We start from the raw sequence: 22,084 nt of genomic DNA on the forward strand, positions 1-22,084 counted from the left end.
TGAATGACAGAAGGAGGCAAGTGAAGAATCTGTAAGAATCAATGGGGGAGCTGAGGAATAAGAAGAGTAGACCATTTTCCAGTAAAGGGTTGGGTTTTACAGAGATTACTGAGGAGAGACCATCTTGTGGTCTCTCCTCAGTAATCTGAGGATGCTGAGGAGAGACCACCTCAGCATTCATATAATAATAATAAAAAAAAAAAAATACAGTACAGAGGTCAAAGATCAGATTCTCCTCAACCTCCAGGAAGAGATCTGAACTGTAACATTATTTGAAGTATCTGAACCTGAGTTTCACCTCACAATGTGTCTGTTAGGACCAAAATACTCAGTCTGTAACACAGCAGTAATTAAACAGCTCTTCTCAGAGAGCTGAGGAGGTCCTTCCACCCACTAGGGGTACCACTGGTTTACAGAATGGACAATAGTGCAGAGACAGTAAGTGAAGTCATGACTCTCTTGTCTGCGACGAGAAATTGTATTTTCAAAAATGCATCAAATAAGATTAATAGGAGGTAGATAAATCAAAATGAAAAAAAGACAATAGATTTAAATCAAAGATTTTTGGTATTTCCTTTTGTCTAACCTTTTGTCTAACAAAAGCACCTGGTTTGGATATACTCAATTTCTCAATTTTTCCAAGTTGGTTGGAGCTCAGGACACCAAACAACTTAACAGGTTAGGTAGCACTTGCAACACAGCTAACACAATAGAAATATCCATTGACACTCTGTGGTGGTGACTGTCAATAATTGTCTGCCACTCAGTTTTACATTTTGAAAACCAATTAAAATGCAGGACATCTCAGTATCAAAGATGGTAAAAAAAAAAGAGGCTAACATCTGTGTAGTCCAGCACAATGAAACATTTGGATACCTTAGCTACTGTAACAAGAAATACACCCATTGTAGTTTTAGTAGTTGGTCTAAACATAAATTCTTCAGCCATGTTTGTTGTAATTCTTTCTCTATTGGTAACCAATGAAAAATAATCCATTTATCACAGGAATGATAGTTTTTCCTTAGGTGCATATTAAATAAGAACCAGTTAAAGAAAGAGAAGCTGATCCTTATCTGATCACAGTGCAAAAAGTAGACATGTATGGACAAATCTGAGGTGTGTTATTGTAGTAGCAGAATTTTTTTATTTTATGTAATCATAAACATATTATTAAACTAGCTGCTTCACACCAGTTTTTATAATTAGAAGTAGCTCGCACACTACTTCCTACAGAAGTAGAAAAGGTAGATAGGGTTGGGAAGAACTGTTCCTATTTTGGATAATTTCAAAGCACTCCTTTTGTTTCAAATGTCTTTTTATTGATTATTAGCAATATATTAATATTTATCCATTTTCTTACACCCTTACCAAATCGGGGCCAGGAGGGGTGCTGGTGCCCATCTCCAGCTGTCAACAGGTGAGAGGTGGGGTACACCCTGGACAGGTTGCCAGTCCATCGCAGGGCAACACAGAGACAGATGGACAGATGGGACAAACAAGCATGCACCCCCCCCCCACACACACACACACACCCTCACACCTAAGGAGAACTTAGAAAGACCAATCAACCTAACAGTCATGTTTTTGGACTATGGGAGGAAGCTAGAGTACCCAGAGAGAACCCACACATATGCACAGGGAGAAAATGCAAACTCCATGCATAGATCCTGAGCCGGGAATCGAACTCAGAATCTTTTTGCTGCAAGGCAACAGTGCTAACTGCGCAGCCCATATATTAATAATATATATTAATATATACAGTACAAACGGATGGATAGTAATCAAATTTGAACAGATTTTAACCCACAAACAAATCGCCAGACAACACACTGTAAAACATTTGAAAGTGGTTCAACTTGAAAATGAAAGTCCACCTGCTGTCTTGAAAATGCAATTTAAGTCAACAAGAAAATTGTATTGGTTTAATTCAGAAATTAAAGTTAATGAAGTTGATTTAACAACAAGAGACAAGTTGTTTAAATATTGTATTTTAAGTCCATTAATCTTGAATTGTAAGTTTTAACTTAATACTGCAGTTTAAACCAAATTCTTTCACAATATGCAGGAAAAAACTGCCCTCACCTATTTAAAGAGCACACATTTTTCTATCATTTTTACTCACAAAAGTAAGTTTTTTTTGATTGCTAACCTAAAAGGTCTAGTTTATACAACTCTTGGAGGTCTGACAAAATTTCTATAAAGTTAACACAGCTTACTAATGTAAGTTTATCTTTCACACACATTTAGGTTCAAGATTTAAACTCTCAAAATTTATTTGGACTTAAAGAGTAAAAGATAGTAAACACAACTAAATGCGGTTCAAATGTTTTACAGTGTAGACACACCCACGCAAAACTAAACTGAGGTAAAATAAATAACATCTGCACAAAGTAGAATAAAGATACAATAATGCCATTTGATCCTATGACAATAAAATACACTAGCCACAAATATCTATGAAAAGAAAATATAAAATAAAATGAATTAATGTAAAAATTGTCCACACACAACTTAAAAAGTTGTGTATGGACTTTCTAAGTCATCTTTATCCAGGCAGGTAAAAAGGGCATTACAGTAGTCTAGACGAAATAATACAAAAGCATGAATGATTTTCTCTAGGTCAACTCTGGAGACCATTTGTCTGATTTCATAAATGTTGAGGTTACAGAAGACTGCCTTCCAGAAATTAGAAAGAGAGGGCCAATACCAAAACGTGAATTAATGAAGCAGGTGCACTTACACCTGTCACATGTTGAGTCCACATTTGGATAAATGCGTGCTAGTTTAACTTTAAGAACATGTACTTGGTACCAAACTTCTTTAGATTTGTTTTTGATTCTAGTGCTTGATACCTTGATCAAATTGTGCTGTTTTTTTGTTTCACAAGTTTAAAACTTTGATTTATAAAATTTATTTAATGGTGAAAGGAAAGATTTTGTTCTGATTTACATTTAGCCAAAAAACATAAAGGTTTGTTTATTGATAATAGAAATATCTAAACTGAGCTTGGTGTGATTATATTCATGATTGTCTCATTGGTCCAGAAAGGATGTACCCCACAAAATGATCTGTTATGGATCAACTTTAGGTACTGGATTATTTAAATTAAATTACTACCTCAGCAATGAAGAAAATTTCATAAATGAAAAAATTATTCAAAAAAGCCCCAAAACAGACATATTTCAGAAATACATGTTAAGGGTGGAATTGTTATGATTCTGGTGACACATTTATTGATTTTCCCTCATCTGATAAATGTACATAATTCAGAGTGCAAAGGTTTGGTTTTAATTCAATCCATTAAAAATGCTTTATTGATCCCAAAGGGAAATTAAATGATTGTACCTCATATTAACTTAATAATAATAATAATAATAATAATAATAATAATACCACCACTTATGATTACAGTTTTTTCCTAACTACCGCAATAAAACTGCTGCAGTTTTATGTCCTTTTAAGATCCAGGAAATTATTCTGGAAATTACTACCAATTCATTTTATGAAATATAATTTCAATAAGAACTGTTTTGAACCCCGAGCCATATTGTTGTTGTTTAATATGTTATTGGCGAGGTAGCAAACTTCTCTTACAAATCACATCATGTAATGCAAATTGCAGTACTTACAAAAACATAATTAATTTGAACAGATTAAAACAATAAGCGAGTAGAACCGTTATGTTAGAGTAGATACGCATAAAACTATCCCAGGCTTCATATTTCTTAGTACGACCGATGGCTACGGAAACAGTTTCCATGCATAGTTATACAATACAGACTGGCAGAGTGCGTCCGCCATTACTGTCCGTCTCTTTACGGGTCTCTGTCTTTGATGCGCGTGTGCTCGTGCGTGAAACCGAGTTAGGCAGAAAAAAAAAACATTAATAAAATGACTTCAGGTCAATAAATACACTAGCAGATCATACAGTAACACAGAAAAGATAATGTTTCCGCCATTACTAACCATTGTTTACTCCTACCTCCAGCTATACGCAGAGACACAAATACACACACACACGGACACACAGAGAGAAACAGGATGAAAGGTATTGTGCAGTAACAACGTTGCAAAGGTTTGGGTGTATTTTAGTTTAAGTAATTGCTGTTGCGTTCCACTGAAAGTTGCTCTTTGTGTTTAGGACGGAACAAAAATATCCTTCGTGGCACTAATTTAATGTTTGACAGTCAATGCATATTCATCCGCGACTACATGAGTGTCAGGAGCAAAGGAGTACCCGGATGGACTGTCATGGCCGCCGTCGATGTGGTTCTTCAGAGAAGAGAGAAGGAAGGCTGATGTTTTGTTGTATGTTCCTTTCATGCTTGACCTTCTTTAACAATGCTGGACGTTGTTGAGAAACAGCCCGAGCTTCCTTCGACTTCATAGTAAGCACAAACTTATTTACTAGAACTTTAAATGTACTTGCTTTGGTGAGTTCTTTATTTAGGTGTAACATAAGTGCTTTTTAAAGTCGTTAGAGACTCAGATTAATCGCAGAGTGGCAGCTTGTTTCAGGAACATTGTAGAAACAGGAGCAGTGCGATAAAATGTGGTCGCATTGTTGGCTGGCTGGGTTCAGCCTGGAGTTCTCCCCGTGATGCAGCTTTCATCTGAAGTTAGGTTCCTAAGGAACAAGTCCTTTGGAAAAGTGAACTCCATTACGGAAATACCCAGCTATAACGCAGTGATGGAGCTTTGTATTTGTTATCCATTTTCTATTTAGCCACAAGTGAACAAACTGAGCTTCTGGGTTTGAGACGACACAACTTTTCCTGCTGAGCTTAATTAGTATTACTGTGAGAGGTGTGGCCGATCGTAGCCTACCTGTGGCAACCTCAGGTGTTGTCACCATTCTTCTGAATTACATACTGCTTAACCTGAGCAGGAACATAGAATAAGTTGCACATTACATGACATGAATCTGGTCCAGTCTGTTCATTTCGAGCCAAAAATCAACTCAAGGATCACTCTAGGTTTTCATTACTGTTATTGACTATTGCATTTTGCTTATTTAGTTAGGGTGTTTTTCTGTACAAGCAAGCATATTTTTTTATGTTTATAAAGTTGCTGTTTATAAAGTTGACTGATATTTGGACAAGTTGTTTACTATGTTGCTTCTACTTGATTAGAATTTTTCATAGAAAATATTAAAATGTTTTATTTACCTCTCAAGTTGCATCCTAACAGTTCACAATAATGTGAACTTGAGTTGACTGTACATTTTTTTTCCTGCAGATTTTACAGCAGTGGTGTGAAACCACAGTCCTTAAGGACTGGGGTCCTGCAACTTTTAGATACCTCTGTGCACACCTGGCTACTATATCAGTTTATAAGGAAGGCTCTGCAGAGTTTGACTGTATGCTAATGAGAGAGTTTTACTGTTTAATTCAAATGTGTAGGACATCTGAAAGTTTTAAGACTGGCTCGAGGAATGCAGCTTGAGACCACTTCTCTGCAGCATACATCAAATGCTGCTGGTCAGCATCTTTTAACCTGATTTAACATTCATAGAAAAACATAAACTTGGGAAGTTTGCATCAGGCATTAGTTTGACTTGAGCCCCACAATGTTAAAGTACGTTACTTTAACTTGATAAAAAAATACTCACGCTTATAGATTACTTAAATGGACAGTATTATGTAAAATTAACTTTTTTTTACTTTACACATGTGACAGGTGTTATGTTATAACATCATTTAGTCATCAAAAACATACCTGCAGTGTTACGTTGGTGGAGTTTCAGAAAGAGCAGAAGTATTTAAAGAGACAGAGACCCAATTTCAAGGCAATAAATTACAAAGTTAATTTCTTGTAAGTCACATTTAATACACAGCATTTAGAATAGAATAGAATAGAATTCAACTTTATTGTCATTGCACTGTCATAAGTACAAGCAACGAGATGTAGTTTGCATCTATCCAGAAGTGCTCTACGAGATATAAATATTTATTTACAGATGTACAAGACTATGTATGTATATATAACTGATGGTAGCATACTTAGTAGATTGTGCTTTAAAATGGCACAATGCGCCTGGAAAATATGTAATAAAGCTCCTTTAAATAGTTAAAACTGTGTTTAAAGGGAGAATTTTATTTTTAAGGGGTTGTGTTGAGACACTCTAAGCAGTAAGTGTCTGACTTGAAACTGTCTTTGCCTCTGACAAGTCTATAGGCAATTTCTGACAATGCCTGGCGTTATATTGCTAATGGCGGTATTTTATGTGTTTTTAAAAAAGTGAAGAAGTTGTTTTTGTCTTTTTTTGGCTGTGTACAGGTAGGGCAGGCTGTGCCCATGTCCCTTTACAATGCTGCACACGTGCACAGTTTGTAGTCACATGTTACTACAATATAAAAAAGTAAACAAAGCCTCAACATGATTAAGGAGTTGGCAAATGAGAGCGTCAAGAACGTCACTGAATGCATTTGGGTCGTGTGTTATAATTATATTCAGTAATGCAGTGCAGTTATATTATAAAGAGGCAAGCTAAAAGCTAGCACAGCGCTAACAAAAGCAGATGGCACAACGCTACTGTCAAATCAATGGCCAGAACATACAAAATCCATGTCTAAAATAAGCTTTAAAGTCATTTTAGCATTATTAGCATCTTACCACTTTGCTGTGAGCCTCATTTCCATATAGAGAAGAAACTTGCCCCTCAGTCAAACAAAGTCTTTTTGAAAATCCCTCTTTACTGGCAGAGGTTGCTGAAGCACTCCTCCTCAAGTGCTCCATGCAAACAGACTTTCCCCACTGATGTGGGAACATTCCCGAAAAAAATAAAATTGAACCAGACACTTAGAATAGGCTTTGATGCCGGGGGATAATGTAAGGAATCTTGTCTTGACTTGTCTACTTGTAACTTCGACTTAACTGAACTGGGACTCCAAAATTGCTGTGATTTTAATGGTGGATTTACAAAACTGATTAGCCAGAAGACATAACCTTGTTTAGCAGTTCCACAGCAAGTGCTGTGATTTCATAGACAAGAAAACATTATAGGCAATAGAGAAAAATGAGCAGAGTGAAAAATATAACTCAAAAACAAAAAAGTAGTACTCATCACTAGTGATGAGTAACTAAGTAAAAAAAAAATGTAGGCAGAACCATGAGAGAATAAATTAAAATTCTTTTTCTCTCCTGTATGTACACAAAAAAATATTTACGGGCTAAAAAAGTGGATTTTGCAAGATATGTTGCCTTTAATTAAATCAAATTAAGATTAAATGAAATTGAATATGTCATTATGATTTTAAAAGTGGTGAGATTTTTTTCAACCGGATGCATAATGATGCACAACAAAAAAGTCTAGTGCAACCTGTGGTTGGAAGTTAAGTAATTGTACACCTCTGTCTGAACTTGTTCAGTTGTGCTTATTTGTTCAACAACTCTTAACTTAAAGTATAAATTTTCTTCATTTGCTTGCATGTGCTATAGTTTTAAAGTCCATTACAGTGATAGTGATAAGAATTGAGAAAAAAACAGTCTAGGGCAGGGGTTTTCAAAGTATGAAAGGGTGAGCCCCCCTCCAAGGAGCACAATGCCTGCTGCGCCCCCCCCTCCCCAATAATCAACCCACACACAAACAAATGCCACTACAAAACACCTTCTAATTGCTTTTATTTTAGAACCATCTCATCTTTTAAAATGACACTTTATCTGAATGAAATTTAACACATGAACATTTTAAAACATTTCCTCCCATTTTAATTATTTTATCAGGGCCTTTGTATGGCAAATATGCCCTTTTTTCATTTTTCTAATGATAAGAACAACCCAAACTCATTTTTTTTCATTTGTTTTTTTCTGTGTGCACAGCTCCTTCAGCTTCCTCTCAAAAAACTCCCGCGGCTTGGTCACTAAACTTGGGTGCTTTGTTTCAATGTGACGCCGGAGCTTACAGGGTCTCATGCTATCATTAACCAGAACCTCCTTGCAGATTACACATTGCGGCCTTGGAGCATCATCGGGAGCAGTCCAGGAAAATCCAAACTTTAAGTAGTCGTGGTCATACTTCCTCTTTTTTCTACTTACGCCAGAGCTTGTCTCCCCTGCCTTTTTCTTTACTAAAAATTTGTCCATTCTTTCTCTCACATCAGTAGACAGCAAGCAGATAGCTTCTTTTCCGGTTTATTTTACCCTAGAGCACTTTAGTGCTCTGGCGCGCCTCACACTTTGAAAACCGCCGGTCTAGGGGAATCATACCATGAATATAACTGGCCGTGAGTACTGGCCAAAAGTAAAGAATGTGAATACATTCACATTGGAGGTGAGGGGTTAGTGTTACTGTGCATTTATAGTCATCGAAGGGATTTGTTTGTCCCCCCTCCTTTGCATAGCAAACAATAAAAGTGTAAATAAATAAAGTAATAAGAGTAAACATACAGCAATAATAAATGACAATGAGCAGTGATAGTCTGAAGGACACAAGCATCCATCCATCCATCCATCTTCTTCCGCTTATCCGAGGTCGGGTCGCGGGGGTAGCAGCTTCAGAAGGGAGGCCCAGACTTCCCTCTCCCCAGCCACTTCTTCTAGCTCCTCCGGGGGAATCCCGAGGCGTTCCCAGGCCAGCCGAGAGACATAGTCCCTCCAGCGTGTCCTGGGTCTTCCCCGGGGCCTCCTCCCGGTGGGACGTGCCCGGAACACCTCACCAGGGAGGCGTCCAGGAGGCATCCTGACCAGATGCCCGAGCCACCTCAACTGGCTCCTCTCGATGTGAAGGAGCAGCGGCTCTACTCTGAGTCCCTCCCGGATGACTGAGCTTCTCACCCTATCGCTAAGGGAGAGCCCAGCCACCCTACGGAGAAGACCCATTTCGGCCGCTTGTATCCGCGATCTCGTTCTTTCGGTCATGACCCAAAGCTCATGACCATAGATGAGGGTGGGAACGTAGATCGAGCGGTAAATCGAGAGCTTCGCTTTTTGGCTCAGCTCTCTCTTCACCACGACGGACCGGTACAGCGCCCGCTTGACAGCAGACGCTGCGCCAATCCGCCTGTCGATCTCCCGCTCCCTTCTTCCCCCATTCGTGAACAAGATCCCGAGATACTTAAACTCCTCCACTTGGGGCAGGACACCCCCCCTGACCCGGAGAAGGCACTCTACCCTTTTCCGGCTCAAGACCATGGCCTCGGATTTGGAGGCACTGATCCCCATCCCGGCCGCTTCACACTCGGCTGCGAACCGCTCCAGCGAGAGCTGCAGATCACGATCTGATGAAGCCAAAAGGACCACATCGTCTGCGAAAAGCAGAGATGAGATCCTAAGGCCACCAAATCGGATCCCCTCAACACCTTGGCTGCGCCTAGAAATTCTGTCCATGAAAGTGATGAACAGAATCGGTGACAAAGGGCAGCCCTGGCGGAGTCCAACTCTCACCGGAAACGAGCCCGACTTACTGCCGGCAATGCGGACCAGACTCTGACACCGGTCATACAGGGACCTGACAGCCCGTATCAAAGGGCCCGGTACCCCATACTCCCGGAGAACCCCCCACAGGGCTCCCCGAGGGACACGGTCGAACGCCTTCTCCAAGTCCACAAAACACATGTAGACTGGTTGGGCGAACTCCCATGCACCCTCCAGGACCCTGCCGAGGGTGTAGAGCTGGTCCAGCGTTCCACGACCAGGACGAAAACCACACAAGCATATCGCTCAGTATATTACTAAATATATATTCAACATTTAAAACGCACAGCTCTAGAGACTGTGCAAGTAGGGCTGTTGTAAAACAATATTTTAGTAATCGAGTACTCTAGAATATTTTTATGATTATCCAAGGAATCGGATCTCTATCTCTCTTTCTCTCTCTCTCTGTCTCTCTCTCTCTGCAAAGTTCAACAATCCTTATTTGTCCCCCAATCCTGGCAAAACGGCGCGCAATACAAGACCATGCTGCTAGCATTTCACAACAACTCATAGGCGGAAGTGACAGCGCTGCCCTCCACAAATAATGATCCGGCCGGAACAGGGGGCGCTAATAAAACATAATTTAACGAACCTTCGAGGCAGATAAATTTTCCTTGAGGAATTTTAATTATCAAGGTACTCAAATCATTTGAGGAATCGTTTCAGCCCTAATATAAAGTCTGATAGCCTTGGACAGGAAAGACTTGCGTTCTAGCACATCTGCGTGCACCAATTTAAGTTTTCTGGTCGAGTCCTGACCTGCTGATTTCAATTTTGGCTGATACTGATTTTATATTTGTCTGAAATGTTGCTAAATATAGCAAGAAAGTTGCTTAGTTGGCAACAGTGGGGTGACTATTGTTAACTGTGAACATGCAGAGATGACCCGATGGGTGGGTTTATCACACAACCCTCTCTCACAGCAGAGCAAACGTTTAGCTGATTTTTAGACTTTTGCAGAGGTAGACCAGTGGATAAAATTGACCACTCATCAGTCTCCAACAATTAAGGAAATCTGAGCCAATTTATCAGTTCAGTTATTGGTTCACCACTTATGTACATACCTTATTGATTTTGTTGGAAGTAGTGATGGATATAAAGTCTAACAGCAGTTGGGAGGAAGACAGTCCTATAACACTCTTTAGTGCACGTAGGATGCAGTAGTTTGCCCAGTTCACCAACAGGTTCATACATGGGATGGAAGACACTGTCTATCAGTGATATTATTTTAGCCAGAGTCCGTCTGTCTCCCACCATCTGCACTGGGTCAAATGCCATCCTTGAAAAGATGTGGCCTTCTTGATGATCTGATCTAATCGCTTCCTCTTTGCTACAGATAAGCCGCTGCTCCCACAAAGCACACCATAGACGATGGCTGATACCACCACAGAATCAAAGAATGTCTTCATAAGACATAAGATTTTTGTCATTATGTTTCCAGAACATAATGAAATTGGTGTGGTACCCTCAGTGATAAATGAATAATGTCTTAATCAGCCCTTGGAGTGCAGCAGAAGGGTGTGGGTGTGACTGCAGGGGGCAGAAAGGATGTATGGTGGACAGATAGATTTCACAGCTTTTGGGAAAAAGCTGTTTTTTAACCGTGTGGTTGTGCACTGTACTGTTTCAATGGCGCTAGTGGTACAAACAGTTTGTGTCCTTCTGATCCCACCTGCGTAAGTGGGATCAGCAGCAATACAACTGGCTTTCCTTTGCAGTCTGCCAGTATATATTACATCCAGGTTCGGTAACTGACTTCCCACGATCCAATGGGCAGTTTTCACCACCCAGGCCAAGTTCTTTTTGTCCTTGATTGTGCAGTTGCCATACCACACAGTCAAGCTGTGGCAGAGGATGCTCCCAGCTCTGTAGAAGTTCTTTAGCAGCTGAGCAGACAGTCCAGCCCTTTTCAATTTCCTGAGGAAGAAGAGTCTTTATTGGGCCTTCCCTGTCAAAAAGAGGTGTTCAGCAACCAAGTCAGGTCCAAGGTGATGTGGAGGTCCAGGAATTTGATGTCGTCTATTCACTCCACTACCTCCCCTTGTATTCTAATAGGTGGATGCACTGTCCTCCTGGACCTCTTGTCCACTATGACCTCCCTGGTCTTGCTGGTGTTGAACACCAGGTTATTCACTGAACACCACTTGGACAGGTTCTGGATCTCCTCTCTCTACAGCATAGGTGTCAAACTCTGGCCCGCGGGCCAAATTTGGCCCGCAGTGTAATTATATTTGGCCCGCGAGGCAATTTCAAATTAATATTAGAGCCGGCCCGCCGGTATTATACGGTGGCAACGCTGTGATGCTGCATTCACCGCTTATACTACAAATCCCATAATGCTCTGCTGTTTTTTGGCGCGTCAATCAGGACAGAGGCAGACACGCCTCCTCCTCTGTGTCAGTAGCACTTATGGTAGCGGACATGGATGTATTAGGAAGGTGGTGATCCGTCTTCTTGCGCACTCCTTCGGTTGAAAGCCCCGGCGCACCCCGCATCCCCGTGCCTCTCCCCCAAACCACACTGCGACCTCAAACTACAGCCATCACTGTGTTACCCTACCAAAAAATGGCAAAAAGAAAGACAGAAAATAGAACTTTTCTGGACAGGTGGGAGACAGAATATCTGTTTACATATGTATGTGAGCAACTTTTCTCCTCAATGAAGATGACGAAAACGTCTCACAGGAGACGTCTGAGTGACGAACATCTTTGTTCGATAATGAAGGTTTCCTCAGCTCAAACCCTGAGCCCCGACATTGATGAACTGGCATCCAAGAAAAGATGCCAGGTAGATACCTGGCATCTTTTTCTTGGCTTGGCCGCATCAGAGTAGATCAGTGTGTCGCAAAATGAGCAATAAATAAGTTTTCTATGCACCTTTTCTTGTTACTCCAAGGCCTGAATGGTTTATTCAAAGTTTATTTAATGATTTATTCATAGTTGTTATGTTATTTTATTTTCAAATTTATTAGCCTGTGTACAAAGCTAATTTTGACATTTACCTCAGAAAGGAGGCATTCAATTTTTATTTAAATTTTATTTTATATGCCATTTATATGTTTTATTATTATTTTTAACTACTCAATTTTGCACGCCTGCACTTTTAAGTTATATAAGCCTTGCTTGTTCAATATTTATTGTTAAATCAAAACTTGTTTGGGTCCATATTAAAAGATTTATTTGTTCAACCTTGGCCCGCGGCTTTGTTCAATTTAAAATTTTGGCCCACTGTGTATTTGAGTTTGACACCCCTGCTCTACAGGGTCTCATCATTGTTTATCAGAGTCACTATGTGGTGGTATCATCTGCAAACTTTAGAACCCTGTTCCTGGAGTGGATGGCTATACAGTTTTGGGTGAACAGTGTAAAAAGAACCAGACTAAGCACACAGCCCTGCAGTGTGCCTGTATTGAGGATCAGGGTGAATGATATTCGGTCCCCTATTCTCACTATCTGAGGCCGGTTGGTGAGAATGTCCCTGGTCCAAAGGCACATTGATCTTGAAAATCCCATATCGTGGAGCTTCACTATCAGCTTCTCCAGGATGATGGTGTTAAATGCTGAACTGAAGTCAACAAATAGCATCTAGCATAAGGATCAGGATGCTGCAGATGTGTCAGGGCTGTGTGTAGTGCAATGGAGACAGCATCCTCTGTGGACCGGCTCCTCCTATAGGCAAACTGGTGTCTAGACCAGCAGGAAGGCTATCCTTGATGTGTTTTTAGGATGAGCCTCTCAAAGCACTTCATAATGAGTGGGGTTAGTGCAACTGGGCGGTAGTCATTTCTGCCAGTCATAGCAGATTTCTTTGGTACCAGCACAATGATATAGGACTTAAAGGCAGATGGACAGTGGAAAACTGCAGGGACAGATTGAAAATGTCTAAAAAGAAACCTGCCCACTGGTCAGCACAAGACCTCAGAGTCCTTCCCGATACCTTGTCCAGTCCTGCGGCTCTGTTGGGGTTAATCCTCTTCACAGCAGAAGTCACCTGGTTGAGCTGTAGGATTAGGGGCTGATATTGCTCTTCTAGTTGGAGGGGAGGATTGCTTTCTCTGCCACTAGTGGCATAAAATCTAGCGAAGAAACTGTTCAATGTATCAGGAAGAAAGGGCTCCTCACTGATCCACTGGCTAGTGCTCTTGTAGTTTGCCATAGTCCTGAGTCCTTTCCACATATTCCATGAGTCATTGTTGTTGAACTGTTCCTCAATGCACCGCCTGTACCTAAGTTTTGCCAGCCGTCTCTTGGGCCACACAGGGGTGGTCCAAGAGACCTTGGAGCTACACCTGACTATTGTAGCTACGGTGAGATAAAATCCTGCTTTGAATATACAAATTGGGATGTCTGATTCTTAATTTTCAGTAATTCTTCCCTGCTGTACTGCTTCAGCACTTCAGCTGTCCTACCAGATTACAAAAAATAGACTAAAAATTTTAAATAAAAGAAAACTTGAGCGCTCCGAGCCGCTGCGTGTTTACGTGCTGCCATCCATTACATCAGCCAAGCTGATGTAATGGCATGGCATTACGTGCTGAGGTCGCAGTGTGATGCGACCTCAGCCTTCTCAGCAGTTAGAGCCTGCTCTGACCCTTCCTGTAAAGCACATCAGTATTATTAGTCCAGTGTAGGCGGGGTTTGGGGGTTGTAGACTAACGCAATAGCGGGGCTAACGTAAGAGCGAGGGGTGGATGGGTGTGTGGAGTACAGTCAGAGTGGGGAGGGAGCGAAGCTAACATGAGAGCGCGAGGGGACATGGGGGTGGGCACAATACAGGATATTTACGGGAAAATAATAATACAGGAGCACTACGGGAAAGTGGGGTAAACAAACTGTAGCTTCCCAGCCAAAACAGTAGATCTGCTCAAGGGTGGACCTACTGGGTTGCCACCCTTTGCCATGCCACCCCTGTTGCTACCCTAGCCGGCAACTATGAAGTCAAGAAACAGTCATTGCAAATTTTACATAAGAATATGAATCTTTTTTCCCCAACATTTAATACAACACAAAGTAACCTGACACCAATTTCAGACTTGTGACTGAATAGATTCTGATTCAGATTTATTTGTGTCCCAGATGGGCAATTGATGTTACAGGAAGTATAAAAACTAAAAGACAAAGTATAAGTTAAAATAATAAAACAATAAAACATACCAAAAAAATACATAAAATATAAATCAATACATAATGGGAAGAGTACAGCAGTGTACATTGTCGATACAGTTGCTTCGCACACTAACAATCAAGTGCAAGTCCCCCTACCTTGTCTTGCATTAAAAATAGCGAGAAATGAGAGAGGAGCTTTAAGGTCAGAAGACAGCAGTATTGATATACTGAACTGTACATCACCCATCATGTGCAGCACATGCACAATTATGCACATTGAGTTGGGAAAATCGGTGGTCGGAAAATGACAAGATCAGGCAAAGAATCTGAATAAGGGATGCAATGCAAACACTACAACTAAATAACAAGGTCCAAGTGTATCACATTTCACAGATCAGTAAAATGTTTGAACTAAAAAAATATTTAAAAAATTTGAAGTAAGTCAGTTCTGCTAACTTGACTTTGACAATTTTATCATGTACCTGTGCTGCGTAGATCGGTGTGTTTTGGATCAGTTAACAGTAAAATAAAGCGACTCACACACCTACTTTCTGACAGATCATCTACTGATGATCTGTCAGAAAGTAGGTGATCTGTCAGAAAGTAGTGCAGAAAGTGAATACCTGCAGTGATTGGCTAATCAATCACTGCAGGTATTCAGGTAATCACTTATTGATGATTGCAGAATTAACATCAAGCATGAAAACAAAACTGCAATGGGCTGTTCTGCTTTTTTTTTTTTTGTTTTCAAGCATGTTTTTTGCATAAGAAATATGTTTGTGTTTTTTGGAGTTTACTCCGGATACACTTGAACATAAACTCTGCTCTGTGTACTTGTAGAATTGTTTTCTGTTGTCATAGCAACGAGTCTTGCTATGATAACAAGCCAAAAAGTTATTTTCTGTGGCGTAAAACCGACACAGAGAGTGAAAGCAGAACAAAAAGTGGTTTAGCATTGTTTTCACTTGTTTTTCAGTATTATTTTTCCGTTTACTGTCGCGCACTGCAACTGCTGCAGTCTGGACTAATTGTAGAACATTTCGATATCCATAACAATCATCAAACAGGACAATATTTCATAACGTACAGGAGCCTTGTTTGTTAATCTTTAACAAACTAAGAGTCCTAAAGTGTCAATTAGGTAAAATTAAATTACTGACCAAAAAAGAATAATTTGTTTAGACCTCTCTTGTATCTTTACAGAACTGACAGAAACCAAACTGTTTATAGATTTATTTATATCTTGGTAGTATACATATTTTACGTATCAAAACGTCGGCAATTTCCTCATCTTTAACTTAAGCCATATTTTATAGAAATGGGATCATTTATTATGGAGGTACAAGCTAATATCCATTAAATGTTTGAGACTGAGATATAATCAAATGTAGTCGAGTTGATCAGCATACTATGGAATATTACTGAATTCCTGAGTTACATTTGAATCAGAATAATTTTGGCGAAATTGAACATTTTGCCTAAAAAATTTCTGAATTTTTCTTCTATGGGTCAATAACAGATATTTCTAATCAATTCCAGACAATACATTTAATTCCAGACAATACATATATGAAGGAAACGTCCAAAAACTGTACGGGCTTAGAATAAGCAGAAAAGGGGAAAATAGGCATTTTTTTCTAGACAAAGCTAAAATTCCTTTGATAAGGAAAACAAGCATTTTTACTTTATTTAGCAGTTTTCCCAGCCTGTGCAGGTAGTTAACAATTTTACCAGTGGTGTTGAAGACGAGTTTACAAAGTGCTCGCATGACGTTGCAGTAAAGTGAGCCAATACTTGGAAGGCCAGCCAATGTTAACTCTTCTTAAAGATTTGTTTCGTACAGACGATTATATATGTGACATCAATTGGAAACATTTTTTATGCCTTTTCCTTTAAGAAACATTTACAGTCAAGGTGTTCTGTATCCATCTGGGGCTGCCCTTTTCTTATTTGACTGTGTTTCCTATTTTTGCTAGTAAAAAGCTTTTTCAGAGCTTGTTAGAGCTGTAGCACCTGGTTATTGTGTAGCATGATTGGCTGGATTCATCAAAGAATTCAAATCATCCTAGGGCTGTTGTAAACGAATATTTTAGTAATCGAGTAATCTATCAATTATTCTTACAATTAATCGAGTAATGGGATAAAAAAAAAGGTAAATCTGGCATAACACTGGTGTTATTATTGGATATCAATATCAGTCCAATTTTTCATTTTTGAGCATCCCTAACAGTTACTTTTTAGTAGTTTAGAAAACTAACCTGTAACAATAATAGCTCACTTTCTAAGTTAACCTGAAGTAATACAAAAATCTGAAGTTATATTAAATTTAACAATGAAGAGGCAGGCTCACAAATACGCTTATAAAAATGTCAATGCTCCAACTTTTAGTTTATGTATTTATCTTCAGTCAGTTTAATAGATGAATTGAATCCTGCCCCATACCTGTCAAGCTTTGGGTTTGAGAATACAGGAAATGCTGCCTGGAGTTGGGGGTTTGGGGTGGTGGTGGGGGGCAGGCGAACAAACGAACGTAAGATGCAGGTGGAGGGGAGGAAATAAGTCCCCTCCTAGGGCTCCTAGGGAGGAAAGACGAACGAACAAATGTACGACCGGTAGACCAGGGGACGAAAGTAAGAACGGGGGGAGCAATACGGGATATTTACGGCACCTTTGTTTGTCACACTCAGAAACTCATCTACCAGCCATGTACCGCCACAATGATTTCCGCCACCCTTTTGTTCAGACTAGGATGATATGAAATTTATTGTACGGTTCGTCCGTAAAGCTACACTTACACTATAAGCATCTGAGTCGCCCACCGTGTTCAGTCTATCTGCTTACCTGTATAAATACTCCAGCAGCGCTCTTCCCGCCATTCACTTTGAACCAGCAGCTACTGGAGGAAAAGGCTGCCTTACTCCAGGCAGCGCTCCAGTCATTTTAAGGATGCTTATTGGTCCCCAAAAAACAATGAAAACCCAGGCATAATCCCCATAATCCTAACCCCATAATGTCTGGGTTTTCATCGGAACACAGTGCGCTAAATAATAAAACATAAATTAACAAAGCTTCGAGGCAGGTAAATTTTCCTCGAGGAATTTTAATAATCGAGGTACTCGAATCATTCGAGGAATCGTTTCAGTCCTAAACCATCCAGCAGCAAACTGCTACCTGTGTTTTGCCTTTTGTGGTTTATCCTGACCCCCAAGTATTTGTTTGTTTGTTTGTTTTTACATAAAACCCATAAAAACAGGAATTCAAAAAATTAGAATATTGTGAAGAAATCAGCTCACATTTTACAGGGCATGAATGTTGTAAACTGGGGGAGCACAGGTTTCCACCAAGTGTCATTACATTATTTTAATTTGGTTCTATTGTCTCAGTTCAGTTCGATATAGGGAAGACTGCAGATCTTACTGCTGGCCAGAAGACCGTCATTGATGTCCTCCATAGGATGTGTAAGCTGCAAATGTTCATAGCTAAGGAAACGCCATCAATGTTCAATACAGTGCTGTGTCCAAGCATGTCAAAATATGATGATACAAAGTTTACGGTAATTGCATTGATTAATTGGGGACAACTATTTTTACCAAGTCAACAGTTGAGAAACAGCAGTTTTCTGCAGTTGGTTTGAAGTAAGTTGTGGCTAAAACAGAGATAAGTGAGGAAACATGTCTGCACATAGTGGCTCCTCAGAACACAAGAAAACGCTGCAAGGCCATATCTAATTCTCTTCTTGCACCAAAGGTCATAGTAGAAAGGATTAAAAAATTACAAGATGTTTTAAAAATCTCAGGGTGTGTTAGAAAGTCAAGTGACACCTGCACTATTAAGGTGATGGCTCACTATGAAGACCTTACTGAAGAATGAGGGACATACTGGTGACAAGATCTCAAGACAGTTCAACAAACACTGCATATTCTCTGGATTCTATCAATTTTATGTGAAAGTTGCTTCTGGGTTCCCTCTGCTGTTTTACTTGACTACCTTATCCTGATTTACCTGCTTTTAAGCCCTAAGAGGGGTTAATAGGCTCTTCATAATGTTTTTATCCTGTGCACAGTTCCGCCGTTTTTACGAGGTTTTATTTTTCATGATTTCGGGAGCTGATGGACTGACGGAACACCGCCATCACTTCCCTGTTGTCGGACAGTGACATCTGCCTCAATCTTCTTGACTGTCTGACTAGGTCTTCAATTCACATGCTTTGTGAATCCGGCATTACACGTTTTGCAGTCCCGAGAATTTTTCGTGAAATACCTATTGCTTACAGTAATTTTGCAATAACAATAATTTTGCAAAACATTTCTAACCATTTCAGGGGTAGTTCTTATTACACAATTGTGGAAACAAAGACTTGTGCAAAGCCTCGCCTTAAAGCTACAGTATGTAATTTTTATTAAAAAAGAAAATGTTTTTTACATATTTGTTAAAACTGTCACTATGTCATGACAGTATGAAACGGATCATATGAAAAAATTGAGCTCCTCTGCTTTCGCCTATGGTTCTCCTATATCAAACATATTTTAAATTTAAATGAAGAGATGAAGTAATACAATATAAAATACAGTGACTTAAAATATATTACTGTATGTACTAGGTCAGGGGTGGGCAATCCTGGTCCTCGAGGGCCGGGGTCCTGCAACTCTTAGATGTCTCCCTGGTCCAACGCGCTTGAATCCAACAGCTGAATCACCTCCTAAGTGCAGTCAGGTTCTCCAGAGTCCTGCTAATGACCTCATTATTTGACTCAGGTGTGATGAAGTAGAGATACATCTAAAGGTTGCAGGAGACCGGCCCTCAAGGCCTGGAGTTGCCCACCCCTGTAACTAGGTCATCAAATCAGTGTCAGTTGACTGTGTCAACAAAGGTCCCTGTAGGAATTTTTAAGGTCCAGCAGATGTCAGTATTCAGTGACAATATCAATAGTATCAATACAGATACAAACGCCTCGTTAACCCATCACTAGCGTTTACTATGTTGTTGTAAATAGGGTTGCACAATGTCAGCATCGACTGATATGTAATTTTTTAAACATGTCAATATCAGTCAAATAAATATAACTAGGTTGATACGAAGAACCGATATTTATTTTCATTTGTTGCTTTTTGTTTCTGCTCATGTTTTTTTTTAAAGGTGTTGAAACGGCTTGTCACCATTCAGTGATTTGGAGGCGACAGATGTCCTGCTCCAACCCCTCACTTTTGGATCCTTCCTTCCCAAGAAACATTGGAGTCATCGTTGCTTCCTGAACTATATGGCTCAAAAAATATGGTTGCAGTTCTTCAGTAGAACCAGCTCCCTCTTCTTCACCACTCCATCTAGCTACTTCCTTCTTCCCTGGTAAATGCACGTTCTATGCAGGAAATCAATCAATCAATCAATCAAATTTTATTTGTATAGCACATTTCAGCAGCAAGGCATTTCAAAGTGCTTTACATCATTACAAACACAGAAACACAATGCAATATAGAATCAATCATTAAGTCAAGTTCCATCAATAAATTTGTAATTGATTACATTTCAAATACAATTCTAAACAGGTGGGTTTTTAGTTGAGATTTAAAAGAAGTCAGTGTTTCAGCTGTATTACAGTTTTCTGGGAGTTTGTTCCAAATTTGTGGTGCATAGATGCTGAAAGCTGCTTCTCCTCGTTTGGTTCTGGTTCTGGGGGTGCAGAGCAGACCAGAACCGGAAGACCTGAGAGGTCTGGAAGGTTGATACAACAACAGCAGATCTTTAATGTATTTTGGTGCTAAGCCGTTCAGTGATTTGTAAACTAACAACAGTATTTTAAAGTCTATTCTTTGAGCTACAGGGAGCCAGTGTAGGGACTTTAAAACTGGTGTTATGTGCTCTATCTTCCTGGTTTTAGTGAGAACGCGAGCAGCAGCATTCTGGATCAGCTGCAGCTGTTTGATTGTTTTGTTGGACAGACCTGTGAAGACGCTGTTGCAATAATCAATACGACTGAAGATGAACGCATGGATGAGTTTCTCTAGATCTTGCTGAGACATTAGTCCTTTAATCCTGGAAATGTTCTTCAGGTGATAGAAGGCCGACTTTGTGACTGTCTTTATGTGGCTCTGGAGGTTCAGGTCAGAGTCCATCACTACTCCCAGGTTTCGGGCCTGATCGCTGGTTTTCAGTTGTAATAACTGAAGCTGTGCATTGACTCTAGATCTATAACTCTAGATCGTTCCTCTTTAGGTCCAAAAATAATAACTTCAGTTTTGTTTCTGTTCAGCTGGAGAAAGTTTTGGCACATCCACACATTTATCTGCTCTAAGCATCTGTTCAGTGATTGGATGGGCTCTGAGTCACCTGGTGACATCGTAATGTAGAGCTGTGTGTCATCTGCATAGTTATGGTAGCTAATATTATTTCCTGTTATAACCTGAGCTAGTGGGAGCATATAAATATTGAATAAAAGGGGCCCTAGGATTGAACCTTGGGGTACCCCACGTGACCTTTGACCTCTTTGATGAAAAGTTTTCAATTGAAACAAAGAAATCCCTGTTCTTTATGTAGGATTCAAACCAGTTAAGCACTGGACCGGAGAGTCCTACCCACCTCTCCAGTCGATTCAGTAATATGTCATGGTCAACAGTGTCAAAAGCTGCACTGAGGTCCAACAGAACCAGCACTGTGGTTCTCCCACAGTCCGTATTTATATGGATGTCATTGAACACTTTTACGAGGGCGGTCTCTGTGCTGTGGTGAGCACGAAAACCAGACTGGAAGGAGTCAAAGAGGTTGGCTATAGTTAGGAAGTTAGTTAATTGTTTACACACAGCTTTTTCAATAACTTTGCTGATGAATGAGAGGTTGGAGATCGGCCTGTAATTCTGCATTGGTGATTTGTCCAGATTGTTCTTTTTTATAAGTGGTTTGATTACTGCTGTTTTCAAAGCCTGGGGGAAAACACCTGACGAGAGCGATGAGTTTACTATTTGGATCAGATCAGAAGCAATAACAGGCCGGACTTTCTTAAAGAAATGTAAAACATCCAGACAGCAGGAACTGGAGCTTAGTTGACTTATAATTTCCTGTAGGGTTTTATAATTAAGTAGTTGAAATTGGGTCATTTTTCCTGTATTTGTTTTGTTTGGGCACAGCATTGGTACTGACTTTATAGTGGATGTACAGATTAATCCTCTGATGTTTTGAATTTTCTCTGAAAAGAAGCTGGAAAACTGGTTGCAGGCGGCAATACATTGGAATTCAGGCGGTAACGTCACAGGAGGGTTTGTGATTCTGTCAACTGTTGCAAATAAAGCTCGAGCATTGTTAATGTTTTTGTTTATGACATCTGCAAAGAAAGCCTCTCTTGCATGTTTTAGTGTTAAATGATAGTTACGTAGTCTTTCTTTATAGATGTCACAATGAACGTGGAGTTGAGTTTTACGGCATTTTCGTTCTGCCCTACGGCAGAGTTGTCTTGCAGATCTAACTGTTTGTGCATTCCTCCATGGAGATTTCTTTTTACCAGACACACCCTTCATTTTAATTGGGGCAATGGAATCAATAATATCTGAGACTTTAGACTGAAAATCATTTACCAA

General features: G+C 40.0%; 1 protein-coding gene across 3 annotated transcripts in view; it reads left to right on the forward strand.

Annotated features, from left to right (window-relative positions):
* Positions 1-3,373: 3,373 nt before the first annotated feature.
* Positions 3,374-22,084, forward strand: part of LOC116726980 (zinc finger protein 518A) — a 31,868-nt gene continuing 13,157 nt past the window's right edge. Inside the window, exons 1-3 of one of the 3 annotated variants that reach the window (XM_032573970.1) lie at positions 3,374-4,048; positions 4,142-4,388; positions 19,656-19,862. The gene's annotated coding sequence lies outside the window, so the exon portion shown is untranslated. Of the gene's footprint in view, positions 4,389-19,655; positions 19,863-22,084 lie in introns of all 3 variants that reach the window. The other 2 variants (XM_032573969.1, XM_032573971.1) reach the window with 2 other exon arrangements.

Source organism: Xiphophorus hellerii, chromosome 10 (assembly GCF_003331165.1).
Source record: "Xiphophorus hellerii strain 12219 chromosome 10, Xiphophorus_hellerii-4.1, whole genome shotgun sequence".
Taxonomy (NCBI): Eukaryota; Metazoa; Chordata; class Actinopteri; order Cyprinodontiformes; family Poeciliidae; genus Xiphophorus; species Xiphophorus hellerii.